Source organism: Eptatretus burgeri, chromosome 14 (genome assembly GCF_056783735.1).
Source record: "Eptatretus burgeri isolate ZD-2024b chromosome 14, Ebu_testis_v1, whole genome shotgun sequence".
Lineage (NCBI taxonomy): Eukaryota > Metazoa > Chordata > Myxini > Myxiniformes > Myxinidae > Eptatretus > Eptatretus burgeri.
In genome coordinates, this window is record NC_140974.1 from 40,522,505 (window position 1) to 40,544,547 (window position 22,043).

At 43.6% G+C, this 22,043-nt stretch overlaps 1 protein-coding gene across 7 annotated transcripts in view; it reads left to right on the forward strand.

The window, feature by feature from the left end:
• The window catches only part of GREB1L (GREB1 like retinoic acid receptor coactivator), a 326,780-nt gene that overhangs the window by 112,697 nt on the left and 192,040 nt on the right, over positions 1 to 22,043 (forward strand). Inside the window, exon 1 of one of the 7 annotated variants that reach the window (XM_085854464.1) lies at positions 7,726 to 7,746. The exons of the other annotated variants lie outside the window; for them this stretch is intronic. The gene's annotated coding sequence lies outside the window, so the exon portion shown is untranslated. Of the gene's footprint in view, positions 1 to 7,725; positions 7,747 to 22,043 lie in introns of those variants that run through there. 7 annotated transcript variants of the gene reach the window in all.

Consider the following 22,043-nt stretch of genomic DNA (forward strand, 5'->3'; position numbering starts at 1 on the left):
ACATCCTTTGCGTTCTCCCTTACCCCTCGTCGTTACCTGAATCCCTTGTTTATCTGTCTCCATCTACTTTCTCCCTCCGCCCTGCTGTTGGTGTTTCCCCTTTCTTCTGCTGTTCCCTCTGTTACTTTCTGTCCTGATTTGTTCTGTGTAATCGCTCTTCCACAAGCCTAGACCATATATATCAACATACATACTTTAAAATCTGTGTATATACTGGAATGGTGTACATTAACCTCCATGCCACATGAGCACTTGCTGAAAAGGTTCAGACTAACAGAAGGTGGCACATCCACCCTGTTTAGGTACCCATTACACAGTCAATATAGTCTCAAATATATAGCCAGGAAGAAAGATATCGGAATCTAATCGACATTCTGCCTCAGTTGCAGTCTTTGAAAAACATAAACTCCCACTCCGTAAAGCGATCTCAACTACTATACTCCGAACTTTAACATTGTGAACCTACTTAGGCTGTCTGATATCTAAACATACTGGACGGCCTGTGAGTTCATCTCTTTGGGGGTGGGGGTCCACTGATGATGGCCATGGATCCAAATGGGTGCCATACATGAATTCCTCTCCCCAAGGGATGGGCTGGTGATTATCCAATCACAGGCTTCTAAAGCCTTTATAGAACGACTGATGCTGTATTTAGCAGATGTGACACTGCTTTATATCGTGGGAAGTTGTGTTTTTCACAAACTGCAACTGAGCTGGGAAGCAATGCATTTTTAAGTTGACCCATGGATGTATTTATGTGTGCATATAGTGGCCCGCAAAGGTATTCACCCCCTCCAAAGTTTTCACATTTTGCTGCCAACTGAGCTTATTTCATAATTCTTTCTGATCAAACTTAATATATAGTCTTCACCACTATTCCAAAGTGATAAAGCTAAAAAAAAATGTAGATGAAATGTCAATAAGTTTTATTAACAGAGAAAAATCAGATGATTCTCATTGCATAAGTATTTAAACCCTTTGCCTAATTAACCCAAAATCACTTTAGGAGCAAATTATTTGTTTGTAAGATTGCAAAATAAATGTAATAGGTTTCTACCTGAATGGAATCAGCGGTTTCACTTTAAAAAGGAAACTGCCTCACTTATCTGAAGGTGCTGTCACACCTTGACGTTTTAGCCAGCAATGGCAACGTATAAAAATGTATGTAAAACGTTGGCGTACGCTAAAGTTTTGAGGTTTTTTTTCAAGTTTTGGTCGTATTCATAACGTGTTGGTCGTATGCATAACATATTAGTAACGGGCACAGAACATTTCATTGTCTTATAGATAACTTATACCAACGAATGCTTAGCCTGTTATCGGCGTTCACAACCTATGCCCAACGATAGTTTAACTTAGGCATAGCGCGCTGCACGTATCGCCAACGAACTCGTGGCGTTCTCTGTTAAAAAGCTGCCACACGCCGATTTAAATCATAACCGCCTGAAAATTGGAAGTGTCAACATCGCAGTCACACCTTGACGATTTAGCCAGCGTATGCTGACCGATGAAAAATGTGTCTAAAACGCTGGCACACGTCGAATACTGTATGGGTAAGTTGTGTCTACGTTAGGAGCACGCTGAAAATTTTACCACGTACTCGATGTATGGCTCACAAGTTCCGCATACGCTGGCATAAGTTCTCCGCACGCTCCGCGATCGTTGTCACACGTCGGACACACGTTACTTGTAAGTTACTCATAAGTCGAAACACGTCGAGGTAATGTTTAGCGTACACGAAACTTAATTTTTAACCTATGAGTAACGTGCTTTGAACCTATGAGTAGCGTGCTTTGAACCTATGTGTAACGTATCTCAAACGCACATTGTCGTATGTAGATGAATTTGATTGGCGTCTTCCGGATGACCACAGAACTTACTGAACGTGTTTCTAAATTACATCTACCGTATAATGGCGTATTGGCAGCGTTTAGGGGAGTTGGTATATACAAATGGGCTTCACAAGAGGAACCCGTCAGTGTTCCAGACTCCATGTTGAGTAGATGTCAATGTCAGTAGTATCAGTAGTAGTAGTATTAGGTGACCGTGTCAGTAGTAGTAGTAGTAGTAGTAGTAGAAGTCTTGGTAGTAGTAGTAGTAGCAGTAGTAGTAGGTCCATGTCAGTAGTCGTAGGTGAGCGTGACGGGGAGGGTGTGGGTGATGATGGATCCTCGTTGCGTCCATGAACAGGAGACTACTTTGCACCATTGTTCGATGTTCTTTTCGGCTAATTTTTTTTTCTCATTCCCACGATGAACTATTTTTTTGTTTTAGTTTATAAAGTATTCAAAACGACTTGGACAAATGCATAATGTACCAGTAATGAACACAGAACGCTTTGATAACTTATAAATAAGTTATACCAACGATTGATTAGCGTGTTTAGGCGTCCACAACCTATGCCCAACGATAGTCTAACGTATACATTGCGTGGCAGCGTATCGTCGACGATTACGTGAGGTTTTCCTTTCATAGGCTGCAACTTCACTTTTAATAAATGCCTGTCACTCGCCTATTGGTTTTGGACGCTGGTGCTCGGCAATTGAAGTCGTTTCCATTGAACGAGTTAAATCGCTTCCACAGCACTGCAGTCACTGCACCAACAGCAGCAGGCTCAGTGCCAGCCTCATGCCAGGCTCAAGCGGATCCCTGTAGAAGGTGTACTGCTTGGTTATCCTTGGACCCACTCTGGCTAGCAGCTCGTCAAACATCGCTGGGGGCATTCGCAGGAAGTTGATGAAGGATGTATGGTCCTCGTTCCGGAGTTCCACCATGAGCTGGTCATATACGCCGTAATGGCGTCGCCTCCCGATCCATGGTCTGACCCAGTTACTTCTCCTCTGTTCACGTCTTCTTCTCCCGGCTCTATTGGCACGCAACTGGTGCAGTGTCAACTCAATGAGGTCATGTTGATGTTCGAGGACAGGAAGGTATTGTCGTCTCAGCCTTGCTCCATCTCTCGGAATGACATGGACATGTACTCACCACGAAGTCTAAAAAAAAACTGGTTCCTCCTGCGAAGCCCCTTTTTATATACCAAAATTACCAATTCCCCTAATTGCTGCCAATACGCCATTATACGGTATCTGCAAGTTAGAAACATGTTCAGTAAGTTCTGTTCTCGTCCTGAAGACGTCAAATACGTCTACATACGTATTTGTGCGTAGGACATGCTTTACAAATAATTCCCAAGCACGTTACTCATAGGTTATAAATAAGTCATGGGTACCCTAAACATTACTTTGACGTGTTTCGACGTATGAGGAACTTTCAAGTAACGTGTTGCGAAGTGTGAACAACGTTCGTGTAGCGTGCTTACAAAACGTTACTCATAGGTTAGAAATAAGTTTCGGGTATGCTAAACATTACCTCGATGTGTTTCGACTTATGAGTAACTTACAAGTAACGTGTGTCGACGTGTGTCAACGATCGCGTAACGTGCCTACAACTTATGGCCAGCGTAGCAGAACGTGTGAGTCATACGCCGGCATACGTCGTAAAATTTCAAGCATGCAAAAATTTGAGGACAACCCAAAAGTACAACATTTAAAGGCAGCGTACTACGACGTATGGCAGTGTTTTTCAGCGTGCTCTTAACGTATACAAAACGTACCCACAACGTATTCGACGTGTGCCAGCGATTTAGACAAATTTTTCATAAATCGGCATACGCTGGCTAAATCGTCAAGGTGTGACAGCGGCTTAAGGAGTTTTAAAATGCAACTCACTTCATCAACCAACTATGTAAACATGGAGACCAAGGAGTTTTCCAAAGAAGTCAGACATGAAGTGATGGAGAAGCACCGTTCAGGAGAGGGTTATAATAAGATTTCAAAGTCACTCATTATCCCCTTGAGTACGGTGAAATCCATCATTAACAAGTGGAAGACGTATCATACCACACAGAATGTACCCAGATCAGGTCGTCCATCCAAAATCAGCAGCCGGGCAAGCAGGAAACTGGTTCGGGATGTCACTGTACATCCAACAATGACTTTGAAAGATCTGCAAGGCTCTGTGTCTGAGATGGGGGTCAGTGTTTATCAATCAACAACATCCCATTTCCTTCACAAAGCTGGCCTCTGTGGATAGATGGCAAGAAAGAAGCCATCACTGAAAAAGGCCTGCCATCCACCAGACTGAACAGTTTACATTTTGTATCCCACTCATCGGCCGAATCTGCATCCGAACGTTAAACAAAATCGAATTGTCTTGTTATTGTCACCTACGCAACTCATCCAGCAAGTTTTGTCATAACTCGCCCACAACTTTTTGAAATATGAAATATTTCGTTGAAATGAAAAATAGTTATGGGTTTTGACAAAACTTGCTGTCATAACCCAAAACTTTTTGAAATATGCTCCATGTATATCATTTTTGGCCAGTCCTCTCAATGATAATCTTTTTTTTTTAATCTAGTATCTGGATCCGGATACGGATCTACTATACCAAAATCGAATCAATTCATCCATGTTACATGCTCAACATGTCCATCAAGTTTTAGCTGAATCCGTCCACAACTTTTTGAGATATACTACCCACATTTTGTCAGGTCAGGTCAGATCAGATCTGTGACGTGCCACAGGTACCATGTAAACCCGTACTAACCTGGTCCATGGTCGGGTTGTCGGTGACCAAACCGTCTCCCCCACCAACTTTATTGGGTGTATGATATGGACACCCAGCAGGATGAAGAACAAAACCTGTCAAAGGGCGGAGGAGCTCCTTGTGAGCCAGCGGCCATCCATATCTCGTGCCCAACTGTGTCTGTGGACATCCTCTGCAGTTGGGTTACTTTTTTAAGAGGTCGGTGGCAGCATTTTCACTCTGGCCACCGTAAAACCCTTCATTCCAGAAAACATTCTAAAAGCATGAAAAAATCTGAAAACCCACTCCATGGGAGTACCTCATGTGCAGCTACCCTTTGCAGGGCAGCTCACTGGATGACAGGATTGGAGCAAAGCCTTTGGGACCCCCAATCTTTGATAGGCGGGAAACCACAGGGTAACCTTCCTGGGTCAGATTGCAGTAGTGTGTGTCGGGGTGGTGCTGAGGTATCGTCCACCAAACAGCGGTCTCCTTCGGCTAACCTGAGGGCAGTCCTTTCGGGTAGGTGCCTGGAATGTCCTATCCCTAAGAGAGGATGATCACCTGTCTCTGTTATCATCTGAGCTCAAGCGTTTGGACATCGCTATTGCAGCTCTCTCTGAGGTTCAGAACCAGATTGCAGCGAGATCGTGGCGGGTGGTTATACCTACTTTTGGTCTGGTCACTCTCATGGTTACCATGTCCAAGGATTTGCTGTCGCTGTGTCCAATAAACTGACTCCATTGATAATATTAAGGTAACACCAGCCAGTGAGCATATTATGAGATGAAGGATTCGTCACTCCTTGGGTGTCATTTCCCTGGTCTCTGTACATGCTCCAACTGAGGTGATGCTCCTATGTTCATCTATGTGAAGCATTTGATTCAGCGAATCAGGATGCCCTCTGGAGGATTAATGGTCTTTGTGGTGTGCCATCAAAACTGATCAATCTGATGTCTGAACTCTACTCTGGTACTGAGAGTGCTGTGAGTTGTGGCGATACCATCTCTGACTTATTTCCAGTTGTTACTAGAGTTCATCAGGGGTGTGTGCTGGCCCCCACACTTTTCAGCACTTGTATGGACTGGATTCTGGGGAGGATGTCAGAGAGATCAAGCTGCGGTGCATCGTTTGGGAATATCAAGATCTCTGACCTTGATTTTGCAGATGATGCAGTCATCTTTGTGGAAACGCCGGGTATCCTTTTGGAGGCCCTCAAGGTGTTGCCTGAGGAGTCGGAGCCGCTGGGATTGCGGGTTTTCTGGGTCAAAACTAAGATCCAGGCTTTCAATGACATCTTGGATGCTGCTCTCCTGCCTGTACCTGTTTGTGGCAAGGGTGTTGAGGTCACAGAGAGATTCCCTTACCATAGCAGTAAAATTCATGTCTCTGCTGGCTAGGAGCCAGAGGTTAACAGACGTCTGCGTTGGGCCCGGGGAGTCATGGATTCACTGGATCATGGGGTGTGGCGCTGCCGGTACCTGTGCAGGAGGACGAAAGTCTGTGTCTTCAGGTCCTTGGCGCTTCCAGTCTTGCTCTATGGATGTGAGACTTGGACTCCGACCAGTAATCTGAGATGGAGACTTAATTCCTTTGGTACCAGGTCTCTTTGTGGAATCCTAGGCTATCGCGGGTCAGACTTTGTGTCCAATGAGCGGTTGCTGAGAGAGACTCAAATGAGATTTGTGACCTGTATAGTCCGTGGGTGTCAGCTGCAGCTATGCAGACATGTGGCTCGTTTTCCTGACGCTGATCGTACTCACCAGATTCTCTCAGTGAGGGAGCCTCGTGAGTGGAGGAGGCCAATGGGCCGACCATGTGCCTCATGGTTGCAGCAGTTTGATCAGCATCTCAAGGAGATGGGGATGGATCAGGCATCTGTCTGGGGGATGGCCAGACAGAGGCTCCTGGGATACCGGTGGAAAGTAGACGCAGCGATGCGATACTCCTGTGCATGCTCCCACACCTGACCTGACTGCTCACAGACAAACAAACAAACAAACAAACAAACAAACAGACAAACAGCGGTGAAAACATACCAGAAGGCATTGGTAATTATGTGTGATAAAAGATCATTTTCGTGTGTTTCACTTCTCTTTAAATTTGCATGTGCACTTACAGATAGACATGCAATTTGTTTGTGAAGTGCAATATGCTGTCCCTTGATTAAATCCATCAGCAAAGTGATGGGAAGGCACTCCTGGTTATGCAAATTATATTCCTTTTCATCCATAGTCCGTGTTATAAAAGAGGTGTGTGTGTGTGTGTGTGTGTGTGTGTGTGTGTGTGTGTGTGTGTGTGTGTGTGTGTGTGTGTGTGTGTGTGTGTGTGTGTGTGTGTGTGTGTGTGTGTGTGTGTGACCTTTCTTATCAGAGATGGCCAAACAAATCTTTGTTAAACTTTCAGAAGTTCATCAATGAGTGCTGGGGAGTGTTTTTGGCAAAAACAACTTTTTGACAAATTTGAAAGAAAAAATAGCATTTTTGTATATATTTTTTCAATGAAATGTAATATTAAACGATCCCCGACCACATTCCTTCGTGGGTGTGGGGAAGTGTTTTCGGCCTGCATAAAAAAAACATAGAAAAAAAATTCTTTCTTCAAAATGCCAGCAGAATTAAAACAGCACTGGGCAATGACAGGTACCCCTGATAGTAATTGTGTAAATTAAACAATTTAAATATAATTTTTTTTGAAACCACTTTGAAAGCCTCTTCTTGATGTTGCATCAGTACAGGGAAGAAAGAAAAAAAAGCTTTTAAAATTCGAAATATCCCCAACCTTGCAGGCAAAGAGCAAAATTGTGCCGTTTAATTTGCTTTACGACGGGCAGGATTTATAAACTGGCAAAAAATTCATGAAGGCCTGATAAAAAAAATAACAGGTTAACGAAAGCATCCATGATTTCCACCACATGATATAAAGATTTGTATGTTTTCGGAAATGTAAAAAGAATGATATTCAGTTTTACTTTGTCATATTTTAAATAATGGTTTCTAGCTCCATTTCCAGCTGAGTTAGAACGAAGATATTCTGTTTCTCATGATGGGAAACAGATCCCAATTTACTTCCCCCCTCCCTCCCTCATCCCATCAGTGCTCCAACATATGCTGAGAACAGCAAAGGGCGATGCCTTATTACACAAACAAGGCTTGCAGGGTGAGTTTGTTCAGCTGTGTCAGCCTCGTGCAACCCATGCAACCACCACAGCTTGGAATAAATACCACCTGGATCCAAAACTAGAAAATTGTACTATACGTTGATTTGCGTACAATACTTTGTTTACACCTTAGCTGGCAGGATGACATACATGTAGCACACTGGCATTTGAGTTGGCCAGTCTGAGTTCAATTCCCAACCTGACTATAAACTTGGCACTTCACAGGCAGGGTGTTGCGTCATTGAGTGCGTCCTCCTTCATTTGGGGGTGTTTACCTGGGGAACTGTCTTCTGGCATTGATTGCTGGTGGATGTTAAAGATCCCAACTTTCTTTCACAAAGAATAAGTGAATATCCTGGCCATCTTTCAAAGTCCTATCTTCTCAAGCACGAGTTGAAATGTCAGGCCTGGTCAGCTGGTTTGTGAAAGACAATTCCACACGTGCAATGATCTGCGCAAGGAAAACCAATCAGACAAGGTGTCAGATGATGATGATGAATAATTTGTTTAAACTTTATTTAAATCAACTTGTACAACGTGTGTAAAACCCAAAGATAACATGTACTCAAAGCCTCCACTCGTTTTTTGTATAATTATAACACCCTTGACTTACTAATACAATTTCATCTGGGTGAGAAGAAACCAAGCTTGTCGTTTAGTAATCTTTAATTCACACTGATCAGAATCTTTTGAAAGGCAGAGACAATTTGCTTTTGTGGCAGATTGCCATTGTTGTATTCTGTACATTTAAACATTGCTAAAAAATAGATATATTTTGCCCTCTTTCTCGACAAATCCAACCTCCGCCACCCAATGTTGCACGACCATTTTTCGGTGGGCCGTATAAGTAGCTCAGAGCTTTGACTCTGGGAGAAACCAAGAGTGCAACATATAAATTGGCCTTTTTAAAGTCCATGAAATAACTTAAATTGAGAGATTAACTTAAACTTTTAATTCCACAGTGTGTATGTGTATATGGGAGCAATTCACTATGATTAACCGGCAAGGGCAAAGTCCCATAGGTGCTGGATAACACAGCTTTTACTGTATGCATGTATGTATGTATATATGTATATATATATATATATATATATATATATATATATATATATATATATATATATCATACTGTATATGTATGTGTATATGTAAACATATGCACACTGATGTGTGTGTGTGTATATACATATATGTGTATATGTATATATATATATATATATATATATATATATATATATATATGTATATGTATATGTATATATATATATATATATGTATGTATATGTGTATGTATATATATATATATATACATACATATATATGTATATATATATATATATATATATATATATATATATATGTATGTATATATATGTATATATATATATATATATATATATATATATATATGTATGTATATATATATATATATATATATATATATATATATATATATATATATATATATATATATATATATATATATATATATATGTACACTTCATGGCCAAAAGTATGTGGACATTCCAAAATGTCAAAAGTCCAACATCTCATTCCAAAATCATGGGCATTAATATGGAGTTGGTCCCCCCCCCCCCTTTGCTGCTATAACAGGCTCCATTCTCCTGGGAAGGCTTTCCATGAGATGTTGGAACATTGCTGTGGGGATTTGCTTCCATTCAACCACAAGAGCATTAGTGAGGTCGGGCACTGATGTTGGGCGATTAGGTCTGGATTGCAGTCGACGTTCCAATTCATCCCAAAGGTGTTCGATGGGGTTGAGGTCAGGGCTTTGTGCAGGTCAGTCAAGTTCTTCCACACCGATCTTGATAAACCATTTCTGTGTGGACCTCGCTTTGTGCACGGGGGCATTGTCATGCCCCCGTGCACAAAGGAAAGGGCTTTCATGAAATGAAACATGAAACAGGAAAGGGCTTTTGACATGAAACAGGAAAGGGCTTTCCCCAAACTGTTGCCACAAAGTTGGAAGCACAGAATCATCTGGAATGTCATTGTATGCTTTCGTGTTAAGATTTCCCTTCACTGGAACTAAGGGGCCAAGCGCGAACCATTAAAAACAGCTGCAGACCATTATTCTTCCTCCACCAAACGTTACAGTTGGCATTATGCATTCGGGCAGGTAGCGTTCTCCTGGCATCCTTCAAACCCAGATTCGTTCGCCGGACTGCCAGATGGTGAAGCGTGCTTCATCCCTCCAGAGAACGTGTTTCCACTGCTCCAGAGTCCATTGGCAGTGAGGTTTACACCACTGCTGCTGACGCTTGGCATTGCACATGGTGATCTTAAGCTTGTGTGCAGCTGCTCAGCCATGGAAACCCATTTCATGAAGCTCTCGATGAACAGTGCTTGTGCTGACGTTGCTTCCAGAGTCAGTTTGGAACTCAGTCGTGAGTGTTGCAACCGAGTCGTGGTTTCTGCGATATGTGTTGAAACCACTCGGCGGTCCCATTCTGTGAGGTTGTGTGGCCTACCACTTCACAGCTGAGCTGTTATTGCTCCTCGATGTTTCCATTTCACAACAACAGCACTTACAGTTGACCAGGGCAGCTCTCGCAGGGCAGAAATTTGATGACCTGACTTATTGGAAAGGTGGCATCCTATGATGGTACCACATTGAAAGTCACTGAGCTCTTCAGTACGGTCCATTCTCCTGCCAATGTTTGTCCATGGGTATTGCATGGCTGTGTGCTTGAGTTTACACACCTGTCAGCAATAAGTGTGGCTGAAATATCTGAATCCACTAATTTGAAGGGGTGTGCACATACTTTTGGCCATGTAGTGTGAATGTATAGCATCCCATCCATTGGCACCTGTCTTGTACTCCTCAGCAGAAGAACCTCTATTAGGAACTGTTTCTTCTTCCTCTTCCTGTTATCTGCTTTTGTTGCATACCAAGTGGGATGAGAGTGGTGGCCAACACTCCTTAAGGACAAGACTGCCTGTAAAGCTCCTTTTTAAGTGAGCAGTGAATTGATCCCATGCTCATTGTTTCTCTTTACATGTTCCCATCTGGTGAAGGTTTGATCAACCCAGCGCTACTTTACAATAGAAGCAGTAACATCGTTGTGAGACCACAGCTTGCTTTGGACATGGAAAGTGCACATTAGTAGAATGTCCAATGCCATGCGTAACCCCCCCCCCCCCCCCCAATGAGGAACGTGGTTATTGTGGAGGACTCGACATAAACCAAAGTCATTCACAGTGTCGCAGTGGAGGAATTCAAAACCCTCTGGTCTCCAGGTTTCTCTTTTCAGATAAAGATGAAGTTCCCTCTCAGCACAAGGAAAGCTGTACCTTCTATCGAGCCTCTGCAGTGTCCTTCAGGGCAACCAGGTGATGAAAAAACATACCTCCTCTGTGGCCTTTGGTGGCTGTTTTTATAGCCACGTCATCACGTTGAGTGTATGACAGCGAGAGCAGCCTCCTGGAAAAGTCCAAGCTGACGCCTCTGTTTTCTCAACCTTGTGGTCTCGTTAACTATGCCAGACCAGGCCAGGCACAGAAAGTACTCCCAACTGTCCAGACGTTTGTTCTGCTCATTAATTTCCCACAGCAATGAAAAAGACGATGACATCAGACGATTCAATGACAGAAGAGCAAAGGGGGAAAAGTTCGAAGGTGAAAACATTCAGGAGGAATTTGAAAAGGTGGATGTACAAGGAATACAAGGGAAGGAAAAATCAGAAAAAAGTTCAAGATTTATGCCATTTTGTGTACATATTATGTCGATAGCCCATTCGTGCAATGATAAACACCTTCACAAGGTGCTCAAAATTGGACCATTTGATGACGTCTCACCCATCACCTTGTGGTTTCTCAACTTCATTTGGTCCACGTGCCACTGTCAATCAATAACTCGAAACTTCAAGCCAGCCAATTGGAGTGCGTCGTACGATGAAGTTGAGAAGTGTTTGACGTACTGACCAAAAATAGGCAATTGCTGATTGATCAGAGTTTTAAGCAATCATGGGAATCGAACGAATCAAACCCACAAGAACAAGTGGTGAAAGAAACAGTACTCTAACCATTCAACAAAACGGCCGTTGCTCAATCCTTGTGTCTCTCCATGTGGTGGTCTGCTCGAAGTTCAGTTCAGTGTCGCCAAAAGCAGCACCACCACAAGAATTACCCTATGTGGTCTTCCTTTGCCTTCCCAGCACTGAACCGGGAAGAAATCTGCAATTTGTTCACCGTTCTGGCAATAACTCGCCCACTCTTTACGAAAGACATCGCGGGGTCTTTAACGTCCATCAGCTAATGTGAGCTTAACATCTATCTGAGGGACGTTGCACTTGGTGATGCAACTCCTCGCCTGCGAAGGAGTCGCGGGGTCGGAAATCGAACCCAGGTTAGATAGCTGAAAGGTAACCAGGTGAGTGAGATACCTACCTCAGCATCATCCTATGAGATCCACTCCTCAGTGTTAACTGATAAATCCAAATCCAACGGCACATTGACTCTTTACTTCACCCTTTGTGTCTCATCACTGTTCAATGTATTGTTGCGTTGAAGTAGAAAGCCTCGAAACCTTAATCTTGCAATTGTGTTCAAACGGCTCAGGTGAACGGATTTGCATTTTGTTATCATTGCAGGATTGTAAAGCACACTCGCAGTCATTGTAATCCCGATATCTCCAATCCATTGGGGGTGTTGTTAATGCAAATGCACTGATTGAGTTAAACTTGAGCCTTTATTTAACCGACTTGTCTCGGGTGAATGACAAGGGTGGGAAACCTAGACAAAGCAGCTTGGGGGTCTCAGGCTGTACCCAAGGGCGTGCCATTTTAAGAGTAAGCCGCGGTTTGGCTCATTTTAAAGCCTGCCTTGAAAAAAGTCTCTCTTTGACAGTGCATAATCTACTTGTGGTTGGTGGGGTAGGCCCTGCGGGTTGCTGGAGTGAGGAGGAGGTCATCAGTGGAGTTGGAATGCTGAGTTTGGCAGCACCTGCCGTCTGCGTCTCAATGGCGCCGGAGATGTAAGGGTGTTCGAGGCAGGTGGTTCGCTATTCCACAGCAGGTTATTTCTGAACGAACATCTTCAAAATATTTTTTCCTTCAATGGTTTATCTCGTTGGCGAAGTGAAACGTTTTTGGTCACTCAAAAAAGCATTCAAGGTCGATGGCCCTTTTGAATGCTAATTCTGTCGGTCGAACTGCCCTGAAGCGGTTTGCAATTGGACTAGCATGAACAACTTTCAACGCCCAAGTTCGCTATAATTGTTTGAAAGATATGATTTTAAATAAACGTTGAGGCATTCATCTTGTCATTGTACAAATTCGCACGCTCAAAATATTTGGTGGAGTATCAGGATGGGGGTGATGTTCGTGGTGAAAAATTTCGGTCCACCTTCCTTCGGCAAGATCAAAATGGCACGGATGACCCTTTTGCCCTTTAGGTTGCATGCCTGCTTTTTGTGTGTTCCTGTGCTGTCCACCATAGGTGGGCCAACTGTGCAGCTATCTACGTACTCCATATCCATCACACATTCACTTTCTCAACTATTCCAAAATGACAACTTGGTTTTCTCTCTCCTTTATGCTTCATGGTCGACTGGTTGTCCAAAAGGTCCCTTCACTGGTTTGCTTTGCAGAACTTGCCTATCCGAGCATAATCTTATACTCCTATTAACAAGACGTCGGAGCAAAGTCAAGTTGCAAACCCTGGGAATTACTAGTTCTCACCATTTAAATCCGGTGGGGAGAACTTTTCCTCGTCGGAGAGCCGTAACATCGATCGTTAAACTTCCTGCAGGCTGGATATATACCTAATGATGTATCAGTAATTTAAACAACACGTATGTAGATCTGTAATATAACTAATCATGACCTCCACCACCGAAGGTGAAAGGAGGTTATGTTTTCACCCCTCTCTGTTGGGTCGCCAAAATAGGTGACCTTTATTGTCAGTAATTCTGTCTGTTTGCTTGGATGTTTGTTTGTTTGTCATCAACATAATTGGTAGTAAACTTTGGCTGATTTTGACCAAACTCGGGTGGCCGGTACATCTTATGACCTCGTGCTTTGGAAATTGTGATGGTTGCTCGGGACGCTTTGGTTCCCCAGCAACAACCGAAAAACCTTCAAAATCGGTACCGTTCACGCGAAATCAATTCCGAAAGCCATTATCCCATGTAGGGTTATGAAATTTGGCACGAATGATCTACAGGTGATGCTCTATCAAATATATTCCGTTTTTTGTGATATATGGAATACTTTACCCGCAGCGCCCCCTACAATTAGGGTATGCGTGAAAATTGGCGAAAATTGAAGGCCCCCGAGCGACCTTGTGAGTGCATCGATACGAATAAAACTTTGTAGGTTCATGTCATCATGAACCTACAAATGAGTACTACAACTTTTCCTCAGGAGATATTGACCGATTTCGCTTAGGTCAGGGGTCAAAGGTCAATTAGTGCAAAAATCGATAATATGCGAGAGCTGGAGGTGCCTCCGCGCCAAATGCTACTCCTCCTAGGGTTATGGTCAGATGGTCATGAAAATTCACACTAATCGTCTGGAATACATTGTGCACAAACGATCAAGCTGGATTTTTGATTTATATCTTTGTTCACCCACAGCACCCCCTCGAACTTTGGGGATTTCTGATTTCAAACCGCATTTTCAGTACTTTTCATTCAAATGGATACTGAGTAGTTATCAGTCGATGGAACTGGATGAGATTTGATATGCATAATCTTAAGGTGATTCCCTATCCGCAATATGACATCCATTTTGCTCTGTATCTTATAGTTTCCATGCTCGGCGACCCATCGCCGCCTACCGGCTTGTCTGTTTGTTTGTTTGTGTGCAGTATATCTCAAAAAGTTGTGAGCGGATTCGGATGAAATTTGGTGGACAGCTTGGGTGTGTGACAAGGAAGCATGGATTCGATTTTGGTGTAGATCCGAATCTGGATCCTCATCTGATAATTTTTTTAAGTGATTCTTCACCATTGAGAGATAGGGCTAAACTAATATACAGCATGATATCTCAAAAAGTTGTTGATGGATTTGGATAAAACTTGCTGGACAGGTTGGGTGTGTGGCAAGGACGAATTTATTCGATTTTGGTAAATATCAGAATCCGGATCTGGATACGAGAATTATTTAATATTTTAAAGTGATTCTTCACCATTGAGAGATTGGGCCAAAAACGATATAGTTCTGTATAACATGATATTTCAAAAATGTAATGGGCCCGATATGTTCTCGTGGATCAGGCGTTACGTGGCAGAGGTATGCGCTCCACCGAATGCCCTTCTAGTTCTTACTGTTTTTACTGCAGATGAAAAAATGATTCTAAAATACCGAAACATCTTGATTCTCGAATCTAACTCAACAAAAGTAATGTAGGAAATTTTATATATATATATATTAATAATCTCTTCATAATACAGTCATAATATACTAATAACAATTTCAAAGCAAATTGCCTAATGCAATTTCAGGGATTGCTTCCTTTTGTGGTGGAATACTTGTTGTTGCTGTTCTTAAGTTGTTTTTGAGTTCAGTGATGATGGCATGTACATAATAGGAGAGTAATGTATATGGACTCGAAATTGCTCAGAGGTATAACATACATGACAGTTTGATGCAGAGGTAGCAAACTTACCTTTGAGCTGTCTAGTCTGGGATGGATTCTCGACATGACTATAAGCTGTCTAATTGGCGCTTGACCAGACAGATAGGGTGTCGTCCTCGCATTGACATTAAACTGGGTTTTCCGTCTGTTTGCCTTAGCTTGTGTATGGTGAAGATCCCACGGTGGCATTCGAGAAGAGTCGGCGAGCTATCGCTGGCACAATAAACAAATTGCAAATTTCTTTCCTGACCTACAGGAGGCACTGCATCTGATCCACCAAGCAATGATGCAACCAACAGTGACATACCACATACAAGAGAAGTGTAATACATGAATACATTCTTCTTCGTTTGTATGCAACATAAGGCTGTGGGGTAGCATCATTGGCTGAGGGCATGGCTATGCTGCTGATGCAATGCCCTCTGCTGGTTCGGGCAGAAATTTGGAATTTGTTCATGGTGATGATGATAGCTCGCCTCCGCTTCGTGACCTCCACCAACGAATGCTAGCAGATGGGATGCCCAGTTTAACATCCATCCAAGGGATGGCACACACATTGATGAAGAACCCTGTCTGTAAAACACCGAGATGACAGCTTATAGCTGGGTCGGGATTCAAACCCGGGGCTACACAGCTTGGAGATCAATGTGCATATCTCGAGGCCATCCCGTCAGTCCACTCATGCATTTAACCACCAAGGTCCCTTACATATTGTGTAGTGCGTTTGTATTAAATAAATGTACATAATTCATCCGGACAGGTTTATATGATTTTGATCAAAACGTTCGGAAAATTGATTTGCTTCAAACTTGACCAACAAATCACTCAACGACTTGATACCACGACGTGATGATCTTTGACGAGCAGGTTGATCCTTCAATCATAGCCGCAGATGAGATGTGCATCATAAATCTTCATCAAAGCTTGTAACACAGCATCACATCTCATGACCTTACATATTGCTTTTTGGTAGTGATTGGAAATCGATAAAGCTGACGTCATTTAAACAGAGTATATAAAAGTAAGCTCCGTTGGCCTCTAAATAAGTGCAATGGAGCACGTATTGTGACGTCAGCACCATGGTGACACACGGAGTGAGCGTTCATCGGAATGCTCGAGAGTTTGCCCTTGAGTCTAATTCGGGGGAAAATAAGCGGTGAAAGATTATCTCGGGAGTGGGCCAACAATCCTGTGTTTCCAACTGTGAAACACAACATCACGATGCGCCATGAAGGGCAATGGCGAAGTCAAGTGGGTCGTACAATTCAAATTGAACTTGAGTTGCATTTTCTTGACTCGGATTTGCGCAGAGGCTTTACAGACGAAGGCTCGAATCGACTCAGGACGTGAACATTACGACGTAACGGAGAAAGCCTTCGGATTTTGAAGATGCCGAAAGGAATCCTTGCGCGCTTGAACAACTTGCTCGGAAAATAATGATTTAAGTGAACTTAAAATTTAACAAAAAAAAAATTGTTCACATTGTACATACTTGTCGACATTGGCTATTTCATGATTTCTTTAAGGTTTGTTTTCACCTGTTCCATATAATAATGAAGTTACCGATTGTATAATATTCTGGTGCGCAACTTACTGTACTCACACTTGAGACAACAACTTGCATGAAACATGACCATCATGTTACTTACCAAACATCATCCAACAATTGGCAAAAAAATAAATAAAACCACCTGAAAAGGTGTCCTGAAGAGTCCTTCAAGCGGACGATCTCACTTGATGCCCTGGATCAAATTGAAAGGGTGCCCTTTTGGCTAATTTTGCAAAATGGTCTGCCGGTGGCCTTTCGGTGCGGACACCAGAACCGCCACCCTTGGAGCTGCCCGTTTAAATCACAGCTGTGAAGGCAGCACTATGAAGGGTTTTGAAGTTATATTTTGTAACCTGACACTGTCGAGAGAGTTGTCATTGATTAGATCGTTACAAAAAACCCAGCCGGTTCACCGATGCCCTTTATGGATAAGATAATGTTCCTACCCCGACCAGTCTGGTCGACTGTACATGTGGCACCAATTGACATTGTTTTTGCTTCAAGGTAACTTGAGATGGGCACCAAAATACTCCCTATATACATTAAGGCAATAATGCCCACATCCACTTATCCCAACTTCAAAAAGGGAATACGTCCTTTGAGCTGCAGATACAACATCTGACTGTTCAGCATCACAAAAACTCAGCATGATGAGCGATTATTCTTCTGTATATTTTACAATCAACAGTCTTGTATGTATATACGTTTGTGTGATGGTACCTCGCCTTAGCGACATCTGTTGTAATCTAATATTAGTAGGATGTTATCGAGGTATGCACGCTCACTTTTAATCTCTAATCTGGGTTCGAATCTCAACCCAGCTATAAACTGTCATCCAATTTTATTCACAGTCGGTGTGATTCATCAATGTGCGTGCCGTCCCTCGGTTGGACATTAAACTGGGTGGCCTGTCTGCCAGAATTCGTTGGTGGACGTTATCGATCCCATAGCCTGGTGTTGGCTTAGTGGTTAGGGTGGCAGCTTGGGATCCTAGGGTGCTGAGTTCAAGCCCCGTTGGCCACTGAATGAAGAATACACCAGGAGGTTGACTCAGCTTGTCATCCTTCCGAGGTCGGCAAAATGAGCACCAGTCTACTGGTAAGGGGGACACTGCGTCAGTGGCAGAGCCGCGTCTCAACCAATGATGCAACCAGCAGCCACAGGCTGCACTCGATAGAGAGAGATAGATCCCATGGTGTTCCTATCCTGATTTTTGCTCACAGTAATTTTCTTAAATTTGGTGAACACAAGCTAAGTGTGCTGCATTGCCAAAAATCTGTGAAACCAGCATCTTTGTTTATCTCAACCAAAGTTATATTGGAAGGTAACTTTCATTATAAGCAAAAATGGAAACCTCACGTATCTTTTGTTGTCGGAAGAATCATAAATCTTGATAGGAGAGGTAGCACACACACACACACACACACACACACACACACACACACACACACACACACACACACACACACACACACACACACTCACACTCACACACTCACACTGCAATAGTCTCACATCCCCTTCTTGGCGAGACAAAAAAATTGGCTTTAAATCAAAAGACTCATGCGCAAAATAAATTTTATGATTAATTTGTCCGTTGCGTTTGTGGCAGGTCGGCTGGGACTGATTTTCGTCTGTAGATCTGGAGAGTGTACAAGGGGTCGACTTCCGAGAACATGTATTTAATTTCTGCCAAGTCACTCTTTGTCTTTTAGCGTTACCACAAAGATCTGTTTGCCAATTCCCCAATTTACTTCCATATTCAACTCCTGGCAGAGACCGTCTTTGGAACTCCTTGGCCTTACCGCATTAGCCAGAGGCAATTTTCGTCTAACCAGACATCCAAGATAGTTTCCACAAAGGCTTATCCACCGCTTTGGAATTCCCTGTACAGCCAAGTCTTTTCTTTGCAGAACTCAGCTCATAAAAGTGTAAAAGGCATTCGTCTGCAGTGTTCTGGAGCATGGCTTCCCTGTAAAGCATGGTTTTGCCATGTCATATATATTAACCTCATATCCTCAAGTGTTCAAGTTCCAAGGCTCTCTGGCCTATTGGCACATCTTGGCAGGATGAATGCCTCTGTTGAAATGTTGAACCAAACAGGTTCATGTCCTCGTGGTGCTCTGTCAATTTTTTTCTTTTCTTGTTCAGCTCGTCCTCACCTTTTGCCCTTTGTCCCTCCTCAACTCGACCACATCACATACATTAATCCAGCAACCAATTGCTTGCTACCCTCCCCAAATCTAAGCTTTCTGATTTCCTCTAATCCCCTTAACTCCTCATCGCCGATCTGTGGAACTGTCATGGACTGTCATATTTCTCCCTCCAGTTCTTCAAGACTGCAGCCAATTGTCATCTCATGTTATACCATACACCGACTCATTACCTTGTATATTGTGTACATCACTCTTATTATCGATCCCATTGTTTTTTTCTTTTCTGACATTTTTCTTCAACACTTTAACATTTGGCTTTTTATTTTCTATGAACTTTAAATGATGAGTAAGGCCTAAGTCACATTTGCTCTACAGCGAGGATATGGCGGCCGTACGTCCTCTGAATTGACAGAAACGTGTGGCGGCCGCAGAGTTTCTGAGGTGGCCTAAGGGTGGCCCTACGCCGTATGGCTATATTTTACAGGTCGTAAGGTCGCCGTGGAATTATAACGCGGAGTTATAACTTTTTTCATTTCTACGTTCGCCGTAGCAATTCGACAAGCCGAAACAAAAGAAATGGTAAAAAAAAAAAATTAACCCATTCGTTACCGTCCGTCTGGCCGCACGTTCGCCTTAGGGCCCCCTGCGGTCGCCTTGCGGGCACCTTGAGTCTACCTTGCGTCTGCCTTGAAAATTCTATGGCCGCCGCAGGGCCTCTTTAGGCCTAGGTCACATTTGCTCTACGGCAAGGATACGGCGGCCGTACGCCTTCTGAATTGACAGAAACATGCGGCGGCCGCAGAGAAACTGAGGTGGCCTCAGGGAGGCCCTACGCCGTTTGGCTATATTTTACAGGCCGTAGGGTCGCCGTGGAATTATAGCGCGGAGTTATAACTTTTTTTCATTTCTACGTTTGCCGTAGCAATTCGACAAGCCAAGCTATGACGTAGATGTGTTCCATGTCGACCTACGTAGGGCGTACGGTGGGCTTGTGTTATTCGTGCGGCTGCCGTAAGCTCTTCTCAATGAAAAATGAATTTTTCCAACCCCCAAAAAATTACGGCGGCCGCACTATTTCCACGGTCGCCGTACGGTGGCCTTGCGGTCTGTGTGACTACCTGCGGGCAACGCAGGGTCGACACATGTTCCCCTACGCCCGCCGTGCCCCTATGTACGGCCTCCGTGGCAGTCTGCGTCCACCGTGCGGTACCGCAAGAGATCGGAGTATAGGTGTTTGCCTATACAGTGGTGCCCCCAGAATCCCAATTTAATTCGTTCCAGGAGGCTGTTCGGATTGCAAAAAGTTCAGATTCCAAAAATATTTTCCCAATAAGAAATAATGGAGTGAATTAATCCGTTCGTGGACCCAAATAAAACCCACTTTCAAGACACTTTAAACTGAAATTCCCCATGTTTGAGGTAAAATAAGATGAGTAAATGACCTTCGGTGGCGGTGTATTGTATGTAAACTGGTACAATCACCAATCCAAAGGTCCACACAGGCTCGAGCTCCGTCCTGGGTTCCGATCGCTCGCGCACTCTGCGAGAGCACTGCCCCCAGGGCAGCTGATCAAACATGATGCCCGTAGAACCACAATCACTTTCATCAAACGCATCGGGCTGACTTAATCATGGATATTCCAAATTACAACTGGTTTTGCTGTGAAATTCAATCCTTGCCCGACAGTCCGTCACACCATGTGATCGGATTGCTTTTTTTGTTATTAATTAAAACACAAGATGATTAAAAAAACAAACATCACAAATGAAGGTGAAAACACGAGGTAAGGCCAAAGTCACATTTGGCTCGGCGGCTGGAGGGTCGACAAAATGTACGGGCACTAGCAATTGTAAAGCGGCCGCAGTATTTCCACGGTCACACAATGTAGCAGTCACATATGTTTTTATTTTTCGGGGAGCTGCACGGGGTATTTATAAATTGTGGACACCGAAAATGTGGGGGTGCCGTACGGTCTTTGATTTGATGTTGCACGGTGACCTTAGGGCGTTCCTGCAGCGGCCATATAATTTTCAAGGCGGACGCAAGGTGCCCGCAAGGCGACCACAAGGGGGGACCGCAGGGGGACCCTAAGCCGAATGTGCGGCCAGATGGACGGTAACGAATGGGTTAATTTTTTTTTTTACCAGTTCTTTTGTTTCGGCTTGTCGAATTTCTACGGCGAACGTAGAAATGAAAAAAAGTTATGACTCCACGGCGACCTTACGGCCTGTAAAATATAGCCATATGGCGTAGGGCCACCCTGAGGCCACCTCAGTTTCTCTGCGGCCGCCGCACGTTTCTGGAAATTCAGAGGGCGTACAGCCATCGTATCCTCGCCGTAGAGCAAATGTGACTGAGGCCTAAAGTATCGATCGACACACGAGAGATGCTTTCACGAGGACTTCCACCGACGAACTGAATGAACAAAGCACGAAGATGCGGCTCGAATAGGTGGGGGAGACACGTGAACAATCATGAACGCTACATTGTGTTAGGTTTTTTAAAATGTATTAGGTTTTTAGGGCAAAATTTTCTCAAACATTTGTTCAAACAATGGGGCGTTCGGATTCTGGGGGCACCACGGTATATTATAGCTATAGTATATTCAGTTATATATACTGTTATATTTTTATTTCAGTAAAAAAAAGAACTGGTATATATACCCACTCGTTACCGTCTGTCTGGCCACACGTTCACCTTAGGGCCCCCCTGCGGTCGCCTTGCGGGCACCTTGCGTCTGCCTTGAAAATTCTATGGCCGCCGCAGCGATGCCCTAAGGTCACCGTGCGACATCAAATCAAAGACCGTACGGCACCCCCACGTTTTCGGTCTCCACGATTTCTGAATACGCCGTGCGGCTACCCGAAATATAAAAACATATGTGACTGCTACATTGTGTGACCATAGAAATACTGCGGCCGCCGTATAATTGCTAGTGGCCGCAGATTTTGGAGACCCCACGGCCGCCGTGGCAAATGTGACCTTGGCC